At 39.5% G+C, this 20232-nt stretch overlaps 1 protein-coding gene across 7 annotated transcripts in view; it reads right to left on the reverse strand.

Annotated features, from left to right (window-relative positions):
• The window catches only part of USP44 (ubiquitin specific peptidase 44), a 52672-nt gene that overhangs the window by 22418 nt on the left and 10022 nt on the right, over positions 1–20232 (reverse strand). Inside the window, exon 3 of one of the 7 annotated variants that reach the window (XM_047867408.1) lies at positions 10831–10979. The exons of 2 other annotated variants lie outside the window; for them this stretch is intronic. The gene's annotated coding sequence lies outside the window, so the exon portion shown is untranslated. Of the gene's footprint in view, positions 1–3362; positions 3460–6269; positions 6344–6463; positions 6483–6531; positions 6552–10830; positions 10980–20232 lie in introns of those variants that run through there. 4 more of the 7 variants (XM_047867411.1, XM_047867412.1, XM_047867409.1 and 1 more) reach the window with 4 other exon arrangements.

A 20232-nucleotide genomic window follows, 5' to 3' on the forward strand; every position in this document is an offset into this window, starting at 1 on the left:
ATACATCCTTACTGCCATTGAACTGTTGGATAGGTTCCTTACGGCCAGGGAGGGACTATATGTCAAACATTTTTTTAGCGTCTTAGTTAAAAAAAAAAAAAAAAGCCATCTTACTTAAAAAAAAAAAATCCTATAGGTTTGATAGCCATGTTGTTTTAGGCTACCAAATTCTTGGCACAAACAACTAGTATTGAATGCAGGTCTTGCTTCAGTTCTCTTTATGACATTTGAATAAGTGGTTAAGAATAGGAAGCCAATTATACTTAGAAAGACAAAAAGAAAGAATAGGAGGTCACTGATTACTAGTGACCCAAACTGCCCCCCCACCCTCAACCAAGTGGCTATTTTTCCCTCAAGGTCAGTTAAGGAATAGTTTCCTGATATTTTGTGATATCATTATCCTATTTCTCCATCCTTAACCACAGCCTACCACGTGTCTAGTACCATTTTATGTGCTTTCAGACACCCCAAATAGACTTTATACAAAAGTAAACTGAGATATACTTCCCTAACCCTAATTATTTTAGGTGCCTGGCTGGCTCAGTTGGTACGTCAAGCAACTCTTGATACAGCATGTGACTCTTGATCTGGATTCTGTGAGCTGGAGCCCCATGTTGGGAGTAGAATTTATTAAAAAACAAAACAAAACAAACACACACACACACAAAAACTAGGTGGGGTGCCTGGGTGGCTCAGTTGGTTAAGTGTCTGATTGGCTCAGGTTATGACCTCACAGTTTTGTGAGTTTGAGCACCACATTGGACTCTGCGCTGGCAGTGAGGAGCCTGCTTGGGGTTCTCCCTCCCTTCCTTTCCTTTTCTTTCTTTCTTTCTTTCTTTCTTTCTTTCTTCCTTCCTTCCTTCCTTCCTCCCTCCCTTCCTTCCTCCCTCTCTCCCTTCCTTCCTTCCTTCCTTCCCTTCTTTTTTCTTTTCTTTCTTCCTTTCTTTCCTTCCTTCCTTCCTCTCTCTCTCTCTCTCTCTTTCTCTCCCTCCCCCCCTCATGCTCTCTCTCTCTCAAAATAAAAACTTACAAACAAACAAACAAACAAACAAACAAACAAACAAACCACAACAACCAGAGGCACCTAGCAGGCTCAGTCAGTAGAGCATGCGACTCTTGATCTCAGGATTGTGAATTCAAGCCCCACATTGGGTGTAGAGATTACTTGAAAATAAAATCCTTAAAAGAATAAAAATAAAAAAATAAACAGGGGCACCTGGCTGGCTCAGTTGGTAGAGCATGTGACTTTTCATCTTGGGGTTCTAAATTTGAGCCCCATGTTGGGTGTAGAGATTACTTACAAATAAAATCTTTAAAAAAATTTAAAATAACAAAAAAGTTAAACAAAAAGGTTAAATTTTGGTATGATATGCAGTGACCCTTTAAATAAATATTTGTGCTCCAAATACAAATATTACAAAGAACTACAAAAATCACTGAAAACTTAGAAGGATAGCTAATTTTTTTACTTCAAAAATTAACATTCCTCTATAAATTCGTTACCTTCAACAAAATGGTCTTTTCAGCTGACCACCCCATTCCACCTATTTTATCTTAAAACACTTAGAAAGAAAATATGGAAAGGTACAATGACAGTATAAACTTTGGAAGTTCCTAGAGGAGGACAGGTACTAAAGATCATTCACATAAAAGTAATCTTGATCTTCTCACCAGTGCAATTAGCAGCACAGTTTTCATATTCTTTGCTTTAAAAAATGTTTTCATGAAAAAACAGGAAGTTACCATGAAAAATAAACACACAAAAATAGCCAAACTAAATTACTATTTTAAAAAGTGACACAGGGAGCTCCTGGGTGGCTCAGTTGGTTAAGTAAGTGTCTGACTTTAGCTCAGGTCATGATCTTGCAGCTCATGAGTTTGAGTCCTGCATTGGGCTCTGTGGGGACAGCTCAGAGCCTGGACCCTGCTTCAGATTCTGTATCTCCCTCTCTCTCTCTGCTCTTCCCCCCACTTGCACTTGGTCTCTCTCTCAAAAATAAATAAACTTAAAAAAAAAAAAAAGCTTAAAAAAAAAAAGTGACACAGAACGAGGGAACTGGCTAATATACACTCCTAAAAGAAAATCTATATTTAAAAATCTGAACAGACACTAAAATAGTATCATTATGCTCTATTAAACTTCTCCCAGGGCACCTGGGTGGCTCAGTAGGTTGAGCCTCCGACTTCAGCCGAGGTCACGATCTTGCAGGTTCGTGAATTCAAGCCCCACATTGGGCTTGTGGCTGTCAGCCTGTCAGTGTGAGCTCACTTAGGATCCTCTGTCCCCCTCTCTCTGACTCTCCCCCACTTGCGCTCTTCCCCCTCCCCCTCAAAAAAAGCTTCTCCCTTTTCAGAGCATAAAACATTTGCATTTTACATCATTTCTAGTGTGTCTCATAGAACAGCTTTGCAATCATTGACAATTTGTTTAAAAGTTTTGAAAGACCACAAGATCAGTCTAAACTCTTTACCATGGCCTGTAAGTGCCTTCAAATTGCCTTCAAATTGTGGCACAATACATACTTTTCTATTCTCATCTATGACCAGCCACTTTTCACATATCTTTTATTAAAATGTTTTTATATACAAATGACCATATTGTGAATAAAAAATTTTTGTAACTGGGGTATTTACTACTGTTTCAAAGGCAATGGGTGTGCACATTTTATATAAATACTTATATACATACATAACACTGGGCATAAAGAATATTTAAATAAAATTGCATCACAGTAATCATCTTTGTCTCATTTGAGAATTCCTAGAGGGATAGATATTAAAGATTCAACATATGCTGAATCTTTATTTTAATAAAGATAATTTTTATAACAAAATTTAATTTTCTTTTAACAGTACCAAATAACCTAAACAGATCCTCTAAAAGCTATTAAAAGTAGGAAGATTTGTTATTTTCCATAATAAAAGATAGGAGGAAATGGCAATTTCAATAGGAAGTTGGCCTTAGGAATTACTAACCACACCAATCTTTGCGTTCATTTGGATAAGAATGAAAATAACCTTTATGCATAGTAATTAGGGCAAATCCTACCCCACTCCTTATAAGCAGGTTCCAAATTTCCATGGAACTACCATAGTAACCTGTGCTCTTAGGAGATGTTTGCAAAATGCCAAGGGTCAAGCATAGTGCCTGGTACAAAGGGGTTCAAAAATTTGAATGAACAAATGATTGAATGAATTAACAAAATGGCCTCTGAAACTCTCCCTACTCCCTCTTAGGTATGCTATCATGCCTCTTAAGTGCTTTGGCACCTCTTATCAATCATGACGTATTTCCTTTCCTTTATCCCTAGAAAGGCCCTAGTTATTCTTCCTTCCTCTAGAAATCTAGAATCTATAATTACCCTGATCTCGCTTGAAACTCTTCATTAAACAAAAAAGGATACTCTTTTTCCCTGGGCCTTCTTCACATCTCTAACATTGCCTCCCCAGAAGCACAGAGACTGAATCGAGTTGATGTTCTAAGAAAAAGAACTGGAAATTAAGTTCTGCCACCAGGTTTATTTGATTTCCTTACCCATCACTACTTACAGGTATTTCATTCATGGGCAATTTTGTTCCAAAATACTTATCATTAGTGTCACATCACCACACTTATATATCAACATACTGCAGCTAACTTCATAACAATGGGAGAAATGTTCACAAAAAGATTGAGTGGGGCACCTGGGTGGCTCAGTTGAACACCCAACTCTTGATTTTGGCTCAGGGCATGATCCCAGAGTCGCAGGACTGAGCCCCATGTCAGGCTCTGTGCTGAGCATGGAGCCTGCTTAAGATTATCTCACTTTCTCCCTCTGCCCATTTCCCCACCCCACCTCTCAAAAAAAAAAAAAAAATTAAAAAAATTAAGCATTCTATTATGGGTCTAGAAAATTGAGTTCAAATACTTTGTGTAAAATGCTTAGACTCTATCATTCTAGCACATCTATAATTTGGCCTAACAAATATATTCTTGGACTATAAATAAGCTTTTCCCATGGTATGTAAAACTCCACTGAAAGTAAAGTTTTATGGTCTCTGAAAGCGCTGTGAAAAACCAATGTACTTCAATAATCTTAATTTTTGCCAGAAAGCCAGTATTATAGAATCCTCCTATATTTTAGTGACCTGTCACTTCCTATTTCGATTAGGCCTAATGGCAAAACTGTCCATTACTGAATCCAGAAAATGATGGGCACACATTTCCTACCTTGATTAGTCTCCTAAGCCTGGCCCCAGTCTCTGTCTAATCTCCCTCAACCAGACAACTCCATTAGAATCCGGCAACCATGTTTGTTCTGCCTAACATTACAGGAAGGAGAAACACTTCAAAGCACCCTTTTTCTGCCTATAAGAAGCCAAGACGTTGCCTTTCTCTATATCTCTGCACCATTCAAAACCACAAGTCGACACTTACAGGGATTTTCCCTCCATGATAAGCAGATAGTCAGGTGCTGGGGATACAAACAAAATACAATCAGACTCTGCCCTCAAACAACCCAATGAGCAGAAAATCCTCTTACGTACCACCAATGCTATAATACTCAGTAAGATTTAAGCATGTAGAGGAAAATTTTGGTAGAGGGTATATATGATAAATTTCTGTAGTACAGAAAGAAAAATCTGTGAAAAGATGGGGGGGTGGGTAAAGACAGGTAGAAACAATATATTTCAAATATTTAACCCAAATCTTCAACAGATTTTCCAATTTAAATATTCCAAAAAGTGTATCATTGTATAGTATACTCAACACAGATTCACTTATCACTTAAATGTTTTTAAGCTAAAAAGTCTGGGATAATTAATATTCTGGAAGAAAAACAAGGTGAATGTACAATGAAAACAGCCAAAACATTTCAACTTTCTACACTGTATGCGCTCAACTTTGTTCAATATTAGAATATCTCTAAATTTCAATATAGATAGACTACATGAAAATTCCTAGAATGAAAAATCTGCCATCCTTTGCAAAATGAACAGCTAGTACACAAAAAGCTAGAGAAATCGGAGCAGGTGGAGAAAAGGTAAACAAGACAAAATGTTTAAAATCTCTTTCAAATCTGTGTGGGGGTAGGGGTTGGAAATTAAATAAAAATAAAAATTTCTTTCAAATCCCGAGATGGTAAATTAAGGATAAAAAGATTAGGGCTCCAAGAATACAAAGTTTTCCTCTCTTTCAAGACAACTGAATACTGAATCTCACTGAGATGATGAAATATTCTATAAACATGTGCTTAACTCATGTTTGGCTTTCTGAATTTGACCACAGTGAACAGCTATTTTTTTTTCATTGTTTATACTGAATACTGATTTTAAAGACAACTCAAAATGGAATTCCAGGCCCTATGTTACCACCCCCTACTCGCCCCCCCCCCCCCACCCCGCCCCGCACAGGCTACTTCACAGATAATAAGGAATTCAAGTGCAGGGTCTGAAGGTCCTATTTCCATGCTAATTTCACAATCCCGTTACTTGCAAGATAGGACCATTAGAGTTTAAAAGTGGGGGAAATCAGGAGGGCTTAAGGACAAAGCGACTCTCCTAAGACTTGCTAAATTGTCTACTTCCAAAATTAAAACTGCAAGAAATTATCCGGTTACATGCAGAATGTACAACAGCTCAAACTTGCAGTTGAAACAATCACTACGTTTCACTTTCTTTTTTATTGGGAGCGGGCGTACGAGGGTCTCCTACCACCTCTTAAACTTGAACATTTTTTTCTTCTCATGCTAACACGTTTCTTAACGCCCCCAAATGAGTTTAGCCCATTAGCATTCCTTCCCCGAAGGCCAGCGGAAGCTGGTATTCAAAAATCCTAAGTGTCTCTAAGTGGCAGCAGGTGCTGGCAACGCTGGGACCGATCGATGGAAGGAAAGCAAGCCATTCCTCATAAACGGACGGCTAGAAAATGCCCTTCCAAAGCCTCCCAGGGGATTTCGAGCATCACCTGGCAGCAATCAGAGCCAGGGGTTAGGATGCGGTTTTATTTCGACAGTACCAGCTCTGCAGAGCGCCCAGCGCGCATCCCTGTTCATGATCACATCTACATAGCGCTCCCCAACGCGGGTCAGAGCACATCTCCCCCTCCGCACCCCCCCAAAGTCTTCCTATTTCGCCTCTTCTCCTCCCAACTCATGCCCCTCCAGCCCCGCTCAGGGTGGCTACGCGGTGACCCTGGCCACACGGGACGCGCGGCTGCTCGCAGCATCTCTGGGCACTCCTGAGGTGGCCAGTCACCAGGACGCCGGCCAGGGCATCGCACGACCCACCGAAACTTCCCAGAGGCGCCAATTCTAAATTCGCCGGACCCGCCGCCACTGCCACTGCCTTCTCCGCGCGCCCCTCGGCCCGCTCCCCTCAGTCCGTCCGCAGCCCCCCTCTCCCTCCCTCAGGACCTCCCCGCGCCCTGCGAGGCGGGAAAACACCGCCAGGTGCCCCCAGGCCCCGAAGGCTCTGGTCGGACCTCCGCTCCGGTAGAGAGCCTCATTCCGCCAACCGCTGCAGCCGCGCGCGTCCGTCACGCACACTCACCAGCCCGAGCCGAAGCGGCCATCTTTGCGCTCACCCCCGGGCCCCCCGCCCCCGGTTCAGCGGCGGCGGCGGCGGCGGCGGCGGCGGCGGCCCGGTCGAGCGGCTACGTCACAGGTGACGCCGTGCCGCCCCGCCCCCCGGGCCTTTGGCGTGCCGGGGGTGCAGCTCCGCTCGGCTAATGCCACCCGCTCGGCAGCCGGGGACGCCCTGAGAGGCGAGCGGCAGCCGGGATTCCGGTCGTGGTCCAGGGATGGGCTTTGCTCATGTGGCTCTGAGTGGATAGTAGCCGTTTCCTCCCCAGGCGGGCTTCGCACCTGTCCTCGTTTCCCGGGCACGGGAGGGTGCAGCCAGTGTTTACTACAATTCTGTGAGATGCAAAAGATTCCGCGGGCGTCCGAACCCCTCCATTGAATTTCTGCGACTCATACAGCGTCAAATTGGCAGGAAGGCGCGCCCATTCCGTTGTCTTCAAACTCAGCGCAAATTGACTGGCATAGACATTCGTTGAGAAAACGCTTCCTTTCTGGGGAGGCAACCTAGGTGTGACCTCAAGGGGATCGTGACTGCTTTGAATTCAGCTTCCTCAGACAGCAGTCGGGCAAGAAAGGTTCCAGAATGGGACACTTACTGAGACATAAATTTGAGGGACACGAAGAGACTCCTGTGTCCAAAATTAACCTGAAGCTGTCGATTTACCTGAAATTGCCAATTTAAGGTAATGAAATAGATACCGAAAAGAAGAGCCGAGAGAGAAAGATCTAGAGAAGAGAAAGTCAAACCCACAGGTACATGAAAATTAAGCCATTAATATTTCTTGAGCTTGTACTCTGTGCTCAGCTGTGTGCCGTTTCTACCTCCGCTACCCTGTGGGGACTATTTAAAATGAAAAGACCTATCTTTTTAAGGAGAGGTATAAGCAGCAAGACAAACATGCAGAGTTAATAACGTGTCCGTGGAGTACATTATCTTGCAATATATAAGGGAAGCTATAAAATTGTGCACATGAACAACTCCACTTCAGGGAATATCTTTCCATGGTATGAATGGGGAAAAAATGAGCGCACAAAGGCATTCATAGCATATTATCTAAACAAAAGTTTGAAGGGAAATGGCTAATTAACATCGGCATATTAATCTCAGGAATTCTTATGTAGATAACAAATGGCAACAGTCTAATCAATTCACATTATAAAAGGTACCAGTTGAAGATTCAATTGCATAAAATGTAGTTTTGCACATATAAATGATAAGGGATGAATTTTCATAGTTTAATACTCCTTTCATTCTTTTTTTCTAATACAAGTGCATAATAATTCTATAGAATTCAATTCTGTCCCCAGTGCAGTCCTCCAGTTCGAAACACATAAACCACTGTCTTGTAATCTTTCCCATCACCTTAATTTCTAAAATCCATTACATGAGAGTATCTCTTAAGAGGAAGTATTTCATTTAAGTATTTTTGGCATACAATATAGTTTTTCCTGCATTTCCTAGAAAGCAAAATATAAGTTCAAAAACCTTGCTCTCCTTTTTTAAAGTCAAAAAACCCGTCTAGAAGGTCTTTGGCAAATATTAAGAATCTGCCGCCACTGATCTAGTAATTTTGCTTTTAGGAATACAAACAATTTTTTACTTCTGCTCAGTGTTATTTAGAATAGTGAAGACCAGAAACAACCTAACTGTTCAGTACCATGGGAAAGGATAAGTATATCTGATATAGTCATAGGACAGAATATTATATAGTCATCAAAAATCTTATTTTCAGGGGTGTCTAGGTAGTTCAGTCATTTAAGTGACCGACTCTTCATTTTGGCCCAGGTCATGATCTTGCAGTTTGTGAGTTCGAGCCCTGTGTCTGCTCTATGCTTACAGTGCAGAGACTGCTTGGGATTCTCTCTCTCTCCCTCTCCCTCTCCCCTCCCCTGCTCATGCATTCCCTCTTTCAAAATAAATAAATAAACTTAAACAATTATTTTAAAAATTCTATTTTCAGGGGGTGCCTGGCTGGCTCAGTTGGTAGAGCATGTGACTTGATCTCGGGGTCATGAGTTTGAATCCCAAGTTCAGCATAGAGATTACTTTTAAAAAATCTTATTTTCGGGGCACCTGGATGGCTCAGTCGGTTAAGCGTCCAACTTCGGCTCAGGTCATGATCTCACTGCTTGTGAGTTCGAGTCCTGAGTTGGGCTCTGTGCTAACAGCTCGGAGTCTGGAGCCTGCTTCGGATTCTGTCTCTCTCTCTGCATGCACCTCCCCTGCTCGCTGTCTCTGTCTCTCTCTCTCAAATATAAAATAAAACATAAAAATTTTTTAAAATCTTCTTTTCTACAAATATTAAATGAAGGATTTATAGGTCAAGTCAACTGTGTCTCCCATTCCCATTCTTCAAAGAGGGTCCTTCTTCATAAATTATCTTACTGGACTGTATGACCCCTTCTCCCTCTTTTCCAGAGTTTATTAGTCTGAGATGAACACCAGACCCAAGACCAATCAATCTGTAGGAAGCTCTTTAAAAGCTCTCCCTGCCCACCCTTGGGGACCTGGCTGGCTCAGTCAGTGGAGCATGCTGCTCTTGATCTCAGGGCTTGTGAGTTCAAGCCTCACATTGGGAATAGGGATTACTTAAAAACAAAATCATGAATAGATAGATAGATAAAACCTCTTCTCAAACACTGAGGTAAAAGGGGTTGAGATGGGTTGAATATTGATTTAAAGGCACATTGAAATAAAAATTAATTAATTAATTAAAGGCACATTGAGAAGGCAAACAGTGGACACCTGGAAGCAAGAGGCATAAAGAAAGAGGATATAAGGATTAACAGCTGAGTTTAAAAGAAGCAGTAGCTGGGGTCTTCAGATTCTGAGTAGAATGGTTTGGATGCCAAGAGTCTGTAAAATAACAATGTAAAAGCAAAAACTAAATGCAGGATGCAAAAATGTATATATTGTATTTAAGAACGAATGTATATACTATTCACATTGGACACTTGGAATACATCAACATTTTAGTAATGGTGGCAGGATTACAAGTGCCATTTTTAAAAGATTTTATTTTTTAAAGTAATCTCTCCACCCAACATGGGGCTTGAATTTACAACCTTGAGATCAGGAGTCGCTCCACTGACTGAGCCAACCAGGCACTCCACAAGTGATTTTTATTTTCTATGTGTTCTGCAATGGTCATACTTATTTTTTTTTAATGTTTATTTTTTTTGAGAGTGCGTGGGTACATTCGTGCAGATGAGTGAGAGAGGGGCATGGAAGGAGGGGGATAGAGGATCTGAAGTGGGCTCTGCACCAACAGCAGAGAGCCCGATGTGGGGCTTGAACTCATGAACTGTGAGATCATAACCTGAGCCGAAGTCCAACACTTAATCGACTGAGCTGCCTGGGTGCCCCATGATTTTTAAAAAACTGTTTTAAAGGGTTAAATAGAATGAAGATCATCAGTATTCAAAAATTGTTCAGGGGCGCCTGGGTGGCTCAGTGGGTTGAGCGTCCAACTTCCGCTCAGATCATGATCTCATGTCTCGTGAGCCCCATGTTGGGCTCTGTGCTGACAGCTCACAGCCTGGAGTCTGCTTTGGATTCTGTGTCCCTCTCTCGCTGTGCCGCTCCCTCGCTCATGCTCTATCTCTCTTTCTCTCAAGAATAAATAAAACATTAAAAAAAATTGTTCAGAAAATAAGCTGCATGTGGCCAAAGTGACTAGCAGATAGAAGTTCAGATAATTTCCTGGGGTCATAAATGACTTCAAGGAAACGGTATTTAGGCTGGGTCTTTTAAAGACTAAGATGATATTTTTTCATTTATGGGAAGAAGACAAAGCAAAGACAAGTTGAGTAAGTCATAGGAGGAGGGTACTGAATAGATATCCTCAATAAAAGGTCTTGAATACAAAGATGTAAGCTAGAGAGAGGTGCTGGATGGGAAGGAATGAGCTAGAGATAAGAAATTATCTGGAGATTGTCATTAATTGTGTTAATAATTAAAGAGATCAATTGTAGCATAACCTTATATATATTTATTGTTATTACTATTTACTCAACTTTGAAAATTTCCTTAGCTACCATTTTATTCTGAGTCTTAACAACGTAGGCCTAAATTATGCCATGCCTAACTTGTTTCTAGAGCTCCAGAACCAGAACCTCATTTTTATATAGCTGTCATAATAATTTTTCTCACGTAATTTTCCTCTTTGTTTTACACCCATGTCATGAAATCTAAGCTTTTTACTATAACAAAGAAAAAAATGTCTTCTTCCCTTCACATGTCATCAACAGGCTTCCCCAAACTTACCTACATCCTCAAAATCAGTCTTTCCCCTTATCGGCCTTTGACTGCTAGGAGGTCAGTCTCTTTACAGTCTTGCACACTTCAGGCACTTCCCACCTTTAAATCTGCGCAGATGTTTATCTCCTAAGTAGAAGCCCCTCCAACTTTCACTCCTGCAAAATTACAATCAACCTCTTTCAGAGCTGGCCTAAGCTCTTACCTCCTGGAAATTGCTTTCCTAGTAACTAGGCTTTCAGATCCCCATCCCCCAACCCCCAATACATTATTATGCAGTCACAGCTTTTGTTCTGAGTTCCGCGCCTGGTTCTCTCTTTGCATTGTAACCTCTTTGGGAAGAAGGAATGTGCACTGGCTCCACTGTGTGTCTCTCTACAGCTCCTTAGTATAGTGATGGCCAAAAATACTCTTAAAATGCTTAATGAATTAACAAAATTAGATGTTCTCTCGCATAATAGGGCATTGTGGAAATGATGTGTAGTGGTTTCCCTTGTTTCCACAGTCCCTATATTGGGAGAAACGTCAATTTGCTTTTTTTTCTAAGGTAAGTACAGTTTCCTAACAAGATAAAATTTTAATGACTTTGATACCTCCACTCTGAGGCCAGATCCAACTTCTGAAGTAGATACAACACTAACTGGTTGTTTCTTGGATCCTCAGAGTCCGAATGAATTAAAGGAAGACAAAACACAAAATTTTGTTAATCTTAGGGCTGCTTTTTAATCTTTGTGTTGATTTTTAGAATTTTCTATTCCAGTCTTTTATTAAAATGAGAAATATCTTGGGAATCCTAATTGTCTATTAAAGAAGAGTTTAGGGTTTTGTTAACTTTGAGAAAACTGCTTCCAAGAATTTTCAGTTTTACAGACTAAATGCTCCTATCAATAATTTTAAAGCTATGAAAGATTCATTTGACAAATATTTTTTGAACACCTATGTGCCTGGCACTATGCTAGGCACTGACATGTCCATGACCTTCATTTCAATGTGAGGAAGAAATAAAGGATTGAATGGAGAAAGTAGGTAAAGAAAATACTAAAAGACTCAGACCTGAAGTTTGATTAAGGTGTAACAACACCCTGCTGTTGATTTTTTAAAAATAGAGTCACCCAAAAACCTTAAATTTGAGGCAAATATGTAAGAAAAGAGTTGAGAGAGAAATATTAGAACAGCAGATGACAACATATGGTCTTAGTAGGTGAATATAGAGAGTGGGACATGAGCAGAAAGAAATGGCTTTAGAATTAGCTCTTTTAAATTCTTTCTTTTTTTTAGTTTCTTTTTCTGAGTAGGCTCCATGCCCATTGTGGGGCTTGAACTCACTACCTTGAGATTGAGAGTCACATGCTCTACCAACTGAGCCAACCAGATGCCCCTAGGCTTTTTTAATTCTAAGAAACAAAGAATGAGGGTGGTGGCAGGTAAGGGAGGCAAATGCAAGTTAAGAAGTAGAAGACCCCCAAACTGATTTAATTTTAAAGGCTGGTAAGTGTTTATTTAGTGGCCTGTGAGGGAAGCTTATACCTTGAAAAGTACAACATATGCCTACTGGAAATTGAAAAGGAGCCCAGGGTTTTGTCATTAACAGCAGCAAAATTGTAAAGCTAGTCATTTTGTCTCTCCTTTTAATATCTTCTCCACCTCCATCCTACTCAATTTTTTCAGGAATCCACAGGCTGCTTGTGCCCAGGGCTTTATATCAGTTTATCAAGGCTTTTTTTTTCTTTTTTCCCAATAAATCGTTTCCCACGGTATTCTAGGCCTCTTTACTCCAAACTTCCATTTTCTAAGGAGCCCAGTTATCATGTAGTAAATTCTAGTGTTTAGTAATGTTTGCATTTCTGACTATTTATAATGGAACCTCCTATAGACACTGAGTATGGGATTATAAAATGAGATTTTAGGGGTCCATGCTGGCTCAAGTTGGTGGAATGAGAGACTCTTGATCTCGGAGTTGTGATTTGAGCCCCACATTGGGTGTAGAGATTACTTAAAAATAAAATCTGAATGAATGAGGGGGGCGCCTGGGTGGCGCAGTCGGTTAAGCGTCCGACTTCAGCCAGGTCACGATCTCGCGGTCCGGGAGTTCGAGCCCCGCGTCAGGCTCTGGGCTGATGGCTCGGAGCCTGGTGCCTGTTTCCGATTCTGTGTCTCCCTCTCTCTCTGCCCCTCCCCCGTTCATGCTCTGTCTCTCTCTGTCCCAAAATAAATAAAAAACGTTGAAAAAAAAAATTAAAAAAAAAATCTGAATGAATGAATGAATAAATAAATAAATAAATAAATATATAAATAAATTTAAAAGATGAGATTTTAAGCATTGTGGAAAACAAATGAGATATTTTCTTAAGCCTGGATGCCTTTCTAAGGATAAGTTAAGGATGTATGTGTGTGTATAATGTTATAACATGTTTATCTAGTTATAATCACAATGTATGACAGTTTATCTAAATATTTTTAGTTCTTTAAATGTGTTGCATGTTTTACTTTTATCTCCTCTGTAAAGTTAGGGAAATAGTATCTGTCCTATCTTCCTTACAAGGATGTTTTAAATATCAAATGAACTTTTGCATGTTTAAACCCTTCCTAAAGTATAAAGAGAGAAGTAAATGTACTTATCATTATTTCTCTCAGGATCATTACTGCCCTGTAAAGTTCCTTGAGGTCAGGAACTGAGATTTGTTCATATTTATAACCCTTTAACCTGAGGTTTACTTTTTACTAAAGTAATAGCTAATTGGAGGATAAATACCATAAAGGTTAAAATTAGTTATGATATTATGAGAAACATGTAGAACAAAGTTTTAGCCCCTTTTCTCATAGCAAGCAGGGAAAGGATCTGGAGAAGCAGAGAGAGAAAGGAAAAGGGTTAGAACTGGAAATTCTAACTTATAAAGCTTTAGTAAACCATGCCAAAAAGATACTAAAAGTATCTTTCATGAGGGAAAGTAATCTTTTTTTTTTTTTTAAGTTTTATTTAAGTAATCTCTATACCCAATGTGGGGCTTGAACTCATGACCCTGAGATCAGGAGTCACATGCTCTTCCAACTGAGCCAGCCAGGCATCCCTCATGAGGGAAAATAATCTTTCGTGAGGGAAGATGATTGGGGTATCTAAATTTTATTTTATACTGTACATATTTTTAATTAATTAAAATGTTTATTTAATTTTGAGAGGGGGGAGGGACAGAGAGAGAGAGAGACAGAGCATCTGAAGTGGGCTCTGCACTGATAACAGACAGCCTGATGTGGGGCTTGAACTCACAAACCATGAGATCATGACCTAAACCAAAAATCCTGTGCTTAACCGACTGAGCCACCCAGGCGCCTCTGTACATATATTTTTTTTTTTATTTAAAAATTTTTTTTCAATGTTTATTTTTATTTTTGGGACAGAGAGAGACAGAGCATAAACGGGGGAGGGACAGAGAGAGAGGGAGACACAGAATCAGAAACAGGCTCCAGGCTCTGAGCCATCAGCCCAGAGCCTGACGCGGGGCTCGAACTCCCGGACCGGGAGACCGTGACCTGGCTGAAGTCAGACGCTTAACCGACTGTGCCACCCAGGCGCCCCTCTGTACATATTTTTAAACCCGTATTTTTTTTTTTAATTTAAAAAAAGTGTTTATTTTTAAGAGAGAGAGAGCCAGCAGGGGAGGGGCAGAAAGACAGAAAAGAGAGGAAGACAGAAAGAGAGGAAGACAGAGAATCCCAAGCAGGCTCCCCAGTGTCAGTGCAGAGCCTGATGTGGGCTTGAACCCATGAACCATGAAATCATGACCTGAGCTGAAATCAAGAGTCAGGTGCTTAACGGACTGAGCCACCCAGGCACCCCTAAACTCATTTATAAAAAAACAATTAAGAAAAAAAAATTATGGTTAATCATAATTGTTTGTATAATTATTTACATCTTCACAAACCCTTTGGAAACTGAAATCCTTTAGTGTTGCAAAAAAACAGAAAGCTGAGTATAAGCAGCAATTAATGTAGTAAGGTACTGCATCATATAAAGGAAACCTCATACTGTAGATTCAGTATATATGCATACAGTAAAAAGAGCTAACGATTCTGGGGTGCCTGGCTGACTCCATAGATAGAGCACGTGACTCTTGATCTCAGGGTTGTAAGTTTGAGCCCCATGTTGGATGTAGAGATTATTTAAAAATAAATCTTAGAAAAAAAGCTAACATTTCTTCATGTGCAAGAGCTAGGATGATCACCCTGCTTTTCTCTGTTGTCTTAAGGTGACTTCCTTTCAGGCCATAGGGCCCTCTTGGTGACAGTCATTGGTTTAGCCATCTGTTTGTGTCTGTAAGCTTCTCCTTGCTCGGTTAACCAGAGATGAAGTTCTAGAAAACCGCATTTCCAGAGGAAATTCTTAAAAGGAAAGGAGGTTGTATGTAAGGCAGATAGCCTCCATCTATTTCATTTTATCTTTGGTCTTTAAACTAATATTTACAAAACTAAGCAGAATGGATGCTTGGTAGAGGTTTCTTAATTTTTAAACTAAATACATGATTCCTGGCCTATAGAAAAATAATGAAAGATGAGTCAATCAGAAAACAAAAGGTGGCATAAAGAAGTCTTTTTAGCAACAATGAAGTTTTCTTTCATCTATTTGCATGAAAATTCTAAAATGACTTGGGATTGATCACAGAAGGAAATTTGTATAAATTCACTTTTGAATACTTATGAAGTTACTTCTTCTTTTCATAAAAACCAATGATAATATTAAAGAATGACTTAAACATTTAACTTATTTGCTTATGCTTATAACATTTTATTGAATTAAGACAAAATCTAGTTTTAGCATTATTATTAGTCAATCACACTGGGCAAGAGGATTATAATTTTGACTAGTCTCATTATGAATAGTTTTCTCCCTTTTTGTTTAATACTGATGTTCATGTAATGTACATTATTTGTACAAAAAGTACTATAAAGTATGCCTTTGTTGTGTTGGTGTGATGGGATGCCAGGAAAAACCAAATTACCTTGGCTCCATTATGAGGGTCAGAAATGCCCATATTATTAAAACAATTTAAGACCCCAGGTTAAAATGCAAATCTGGGGGAGAGGAGGATAGTTTGTTAAGTTCCTATTAGTTTGTTGTTGTTTTTCCCCAAGAAAGCTCCATGCCCAACATGGGGCCTGAACCCATGATTTCAAGATCAAGAGTCACATGTTCCCTGATTCTTGAGCCAGCCAGGCACCCCAAGCTCCTAACAGGTTTAGTATCTTATTGCAAATTAGTGGATTAGATAAATTAATAGTGCTGTGAAGATAATGGGAAATAGGTTTTTAAATTTGGGGGATGACAGGGAAAATGGGAAACACGCATAGATATTGTGTTGCCTTGGAGAGGCCTGATTAGGAGTGGAACAGCATCAGGCACTCACTGGGTCTTTGGGGAAATAGAGGAAATCTGAATGAACATAAAATGTTTTATCTTAAGGGGCACCTAGGTGGCTCAGCTGCGTAAGTGTCCAACTCTTGATTTCAGCTCACGTCATGATCTCCTGGTTGGGGGATCAAGCCCCACTTTTGACTTTGCGTGAGGCATGGAATCTGCTTGAGATTCTCTCTGAAAATGGGAATTACAAAACTGATTCAGCAGATTCATATAGTTTTGAGGATTATGTAAATGCTTTTGTAAACTATGAAGTACTACATGAATTCAAAGTCAAACTTAAGTCCAAAACTTAAGATAAATGATCTTTCTATATAATTTGCAGATTTTTTATTGACACCAGTAAAAATCAGAATTGTGGTATTTCTACTAGCTGCTACTATGCATAACACAAAGATATAACAAAATTTTTAAATGATGATAGTTCCCAATAAATGTGAGGTGCTATTATTATTATTGAATCTTATCCTATCCTAATATGTGAGGTACTTTGTTGCTAAGCTTTTCTGCTTCTTCTAACATTTCTTTGTTCTCTTCCTTTTCACTGGCTCCTAAACCTCTGCTTTTAAACATCCAGTTTTCCACATCTTGAAAGAAATCGCTTGATGATAGCTTCCTGTCTCAACCCCTTAATTTCTCTTCTCCCTTATATCATCAATGAGAGGCTTAAAGGCACAGAGATAGTTGCCATAGTTCCGAACATAAATGATGCCGACTGGTGATGCACTGGTGCAGCTTCTGGGAAACCAAAGTCTTTGGATTTTGGTTGGGCATGGGAGTGGGGGAGGGGCAGGGGCAGAGTATGGTTGCAAAGCTGAAACTTAAAGGAATTGGCAGAAGGTTGCCACCAGGAGTGGAACCTCCTGCTTAATTTGACTCAACACGGGAAACCAAAGTCATGGACAGGATTGACAGATTGATATCTCTTTCTTGATTCTGTGGGTGGTGGTGCATGGCCGTTCTTAGCTGGTGGAGTGATTTGTCTGGTTAATTCCAATAACGAGTGAGACTCCGGCATGCTAACTAGTTACAAAACCCTGAGAATAGTTGCCTTGAAACCATGTTTCATTACAGTCAATAAAAATTCATTTTTCTTCAGTCTCCTGTCTACTTAGAGCTATGGTTTGCCTCCCCCTGCCCACTTTACCTATCAGTTTTAAATTCATCATCAATGTACTCTTTACCAAATAACCTCAATAGTTTTCTACATTGTCAACCACTAAGAACATTTTGTGAGTTAGAACAATGGCAACAAGACAATCTTAGTAATTATTTTTCTCAATCCTAAAACTCTCTGTAAATGAGAACTATAATAAAAAGCCTAGAAATATAAGTCCTCTGATTTAAAAAAAATCATCATGACTCTATGATAGTAATTGGTGGATGTTGAAAATGCCTGGTTTATACCTGCCATCTCCATTTTCTTTTCATTAGCCACCTACAATCAGGCTTCTCACCTTACTGCTTTGAAAATATTCTTTCATTTCTTTCATTTACTTATTTTTAAATGTCTATTTTTGAGAGACAGAACACGAGCAGAGGGGGGCAGTGAAAGAGGGGGACAGAGGATCTAAAGTGGGCTCTGTGCTAACAGCCAAGAGCCCAATGCGGGGCTTAAACTCAGGAACCTTGAGATCATGACCTGAGCTGAAGTCGAATGCTTAACTGGCTGAGCCACCCAGGTAGGTGTCCCTGAAAATATTCTTTTAAAACAAGCTCCCCAGCAATTTCTTCCTGGTCAAATTCAAAAACCATTGATCTTCCTTCACCAAAAATATGCTAACGTTGATCACCTTTTCCTTCTTAAAATACACTCTTAGATTTTATTCTTAGACCTGTACATGATCCCCTATGTATCAGGACAGAATGATAACTATGGCTGCTGCTGCTGCTGCTGCTGCTGCTACTATTATTGCTGCTTTCACTTAATAGTTAGCTTATAGTTACTGCTTACTGTAATTCTCACAATTGTCCTAAGGAGGTCAGTATTATTATCCTCATTTTACAGTTGAGGAGGAAACATGTTCAGGATTTAATCAATTTATTTATATTCACACATCAGACTAGGATCTTCTCTGGAGGTGTTAGATTTAGCAGTGGAGAGGCAGACCTAAACTGGATCACGACATGCTCTGTTCCCTATATTTAGAGAAGGAAAGTTTATTTGTTTTATTCCATTTATTTATATTTTGAGGGAGTACTGTACTTTGTTTGTGAAGGTGGCATTTCAGGTAGTTTTTTTACACAGGGTATTCATCCACAATTTTATCAAGTGTCCTTTGAACTCAGTTTTCACCAAAATCAGAGAAAGTGGATAGAAAGCAAGCTGTGCTAGGTTACTGATATTTTTCTCCTTTTCAAGTCAATTGGCTCCAGTAGGAATGGGAATGCAACTTTGGACTTGAGTCTAGGCAATGCTTTAATCACATACACTAAATTGCAGGGTATAGTTATCAGAATTTGATGAATGACAACATAGATTTTAAATTAAGCTATGTAGTATAATTTGCTCAAATTTTGACCAAGTAGATTTTATTGGAGCCTTTGTAGTGATACAGTAGGATTTAGATACATTAGTTACATACATGTTTTAGTTTCTCAAATAAATGCATAACAGTATAATCTAGCTACAAAAGATTTCCTTAAGGTTTTTGTTGGCATTTCAGTGTTAACAATTGGGACTTGAGTATTTTAGATTTCATCTGAAATTAGTGGTTCACATACAAAAATAAATGGTTTTCACAGTTGTCAGCTTTGATTAACGTAATTTTAAACCTCTTGAGTGTATTACACCACTACTTTTGTTTTTTAACTGACAGATCTGGAAAATAATAAAGACGGAGTATGTCTTACAAACACATTAAATGTATATATAGTCTTTGATTTTTTTCATTTAAGATACCCTTACCTTTTTTTCAGAAGCATTTGGCTTTCTTCTTTTAGCAGGTTTTGTCACTAAATTTTTTACCTGTCTACCAAAGTACTTTCAAAAATTTTTTTTGTTTATTTTTATTTGTGTGTGTGTGTGTGTGTGTGTGTGTGTGTGTGTGTGAGAGAGAGAGAGAGAGAGAGAGAGAGAGAGAGAGACAGAGAGAGAGAGAGAGAGAGAGAGAGAGACAGACAGACAGACAGACAGACAGAGGGAGAGAGCATGAACACGAACCGGGGAGGGGCAGAGAGAGGGAGACACAGAATCCGATGCAGGCTCCAGGCTCTGAGCTGCCAGCACAGAGCCCGACGCAGGGCTTGAACTCATGAGCCATGAGATCATGACCTGAGCCAAAGTCGGACACTCAACCGACTGAGCCAGCCAGGCACCCCATCTACCAAAATACTTTCAATCGTTTGATTAACAAATCTAATGGAGGGAGGAGAGGATTATGAGTTATCTCAAAGATATATTAAGGACCTCATATCTATATAAATAGATTGAGGAAAGGAGGAATTGTGCATTAGTTATAAAGCCTTTCACTGCAGACAATTTATATCTCAAAGAATTTTCACATTATCTTTCTTCATATTTATCATTATATAGCTGAGGAAATTATTAAGATATTAAGTGACTTGTCTGAAGCCACACGGCATTGATCAGACCTGGGATTAGAAAACAAGTCTTTCTATGACCAGCCATTGTTCTTCACAGCATGCGTACCTTATAGATACCATTGTTCTCTGCAGTGTACTTTATAGATACCATGGAAGTGATTTCTTTTGAGAGATAGTTATTAAAGCACTTCCCACCTCTCAACTTGTCTACTTTTGAAAAAAAGTCCTTAAACCTGACTGTCTAAATTAAACAGAAGATAGTGTTAGCATCTCCAAGAAGAATTTGTATAAATATAATGAGAAAAATTGATTTAGAGATTTTTACCTGTAGTTTATTTCCTGCTAGATTGCTTCCTTGCCAAGCTAATTTGACCTACATTTAAAGGTGTCCAAATCAACTGAGATGTCATTCTATCATAATTATAGAAGCTCTTCCACCAAAATGTATTCACTCA

Source organism: Prionailurus viverrinus, chromosome B4 (assembly GCF_022837055.1).
Source record: "Prionailurus viverrinus isolate Anna chromosome B4, UM_Priviv_1.0, whole genome shotgun sequence".
NCBI classification, from domain to species: Eukaryota; Metazoa; Chordata; class Mammalia; order Carnivora; family Felidae; genus Prionailurus; species Prionailurus viverrinus.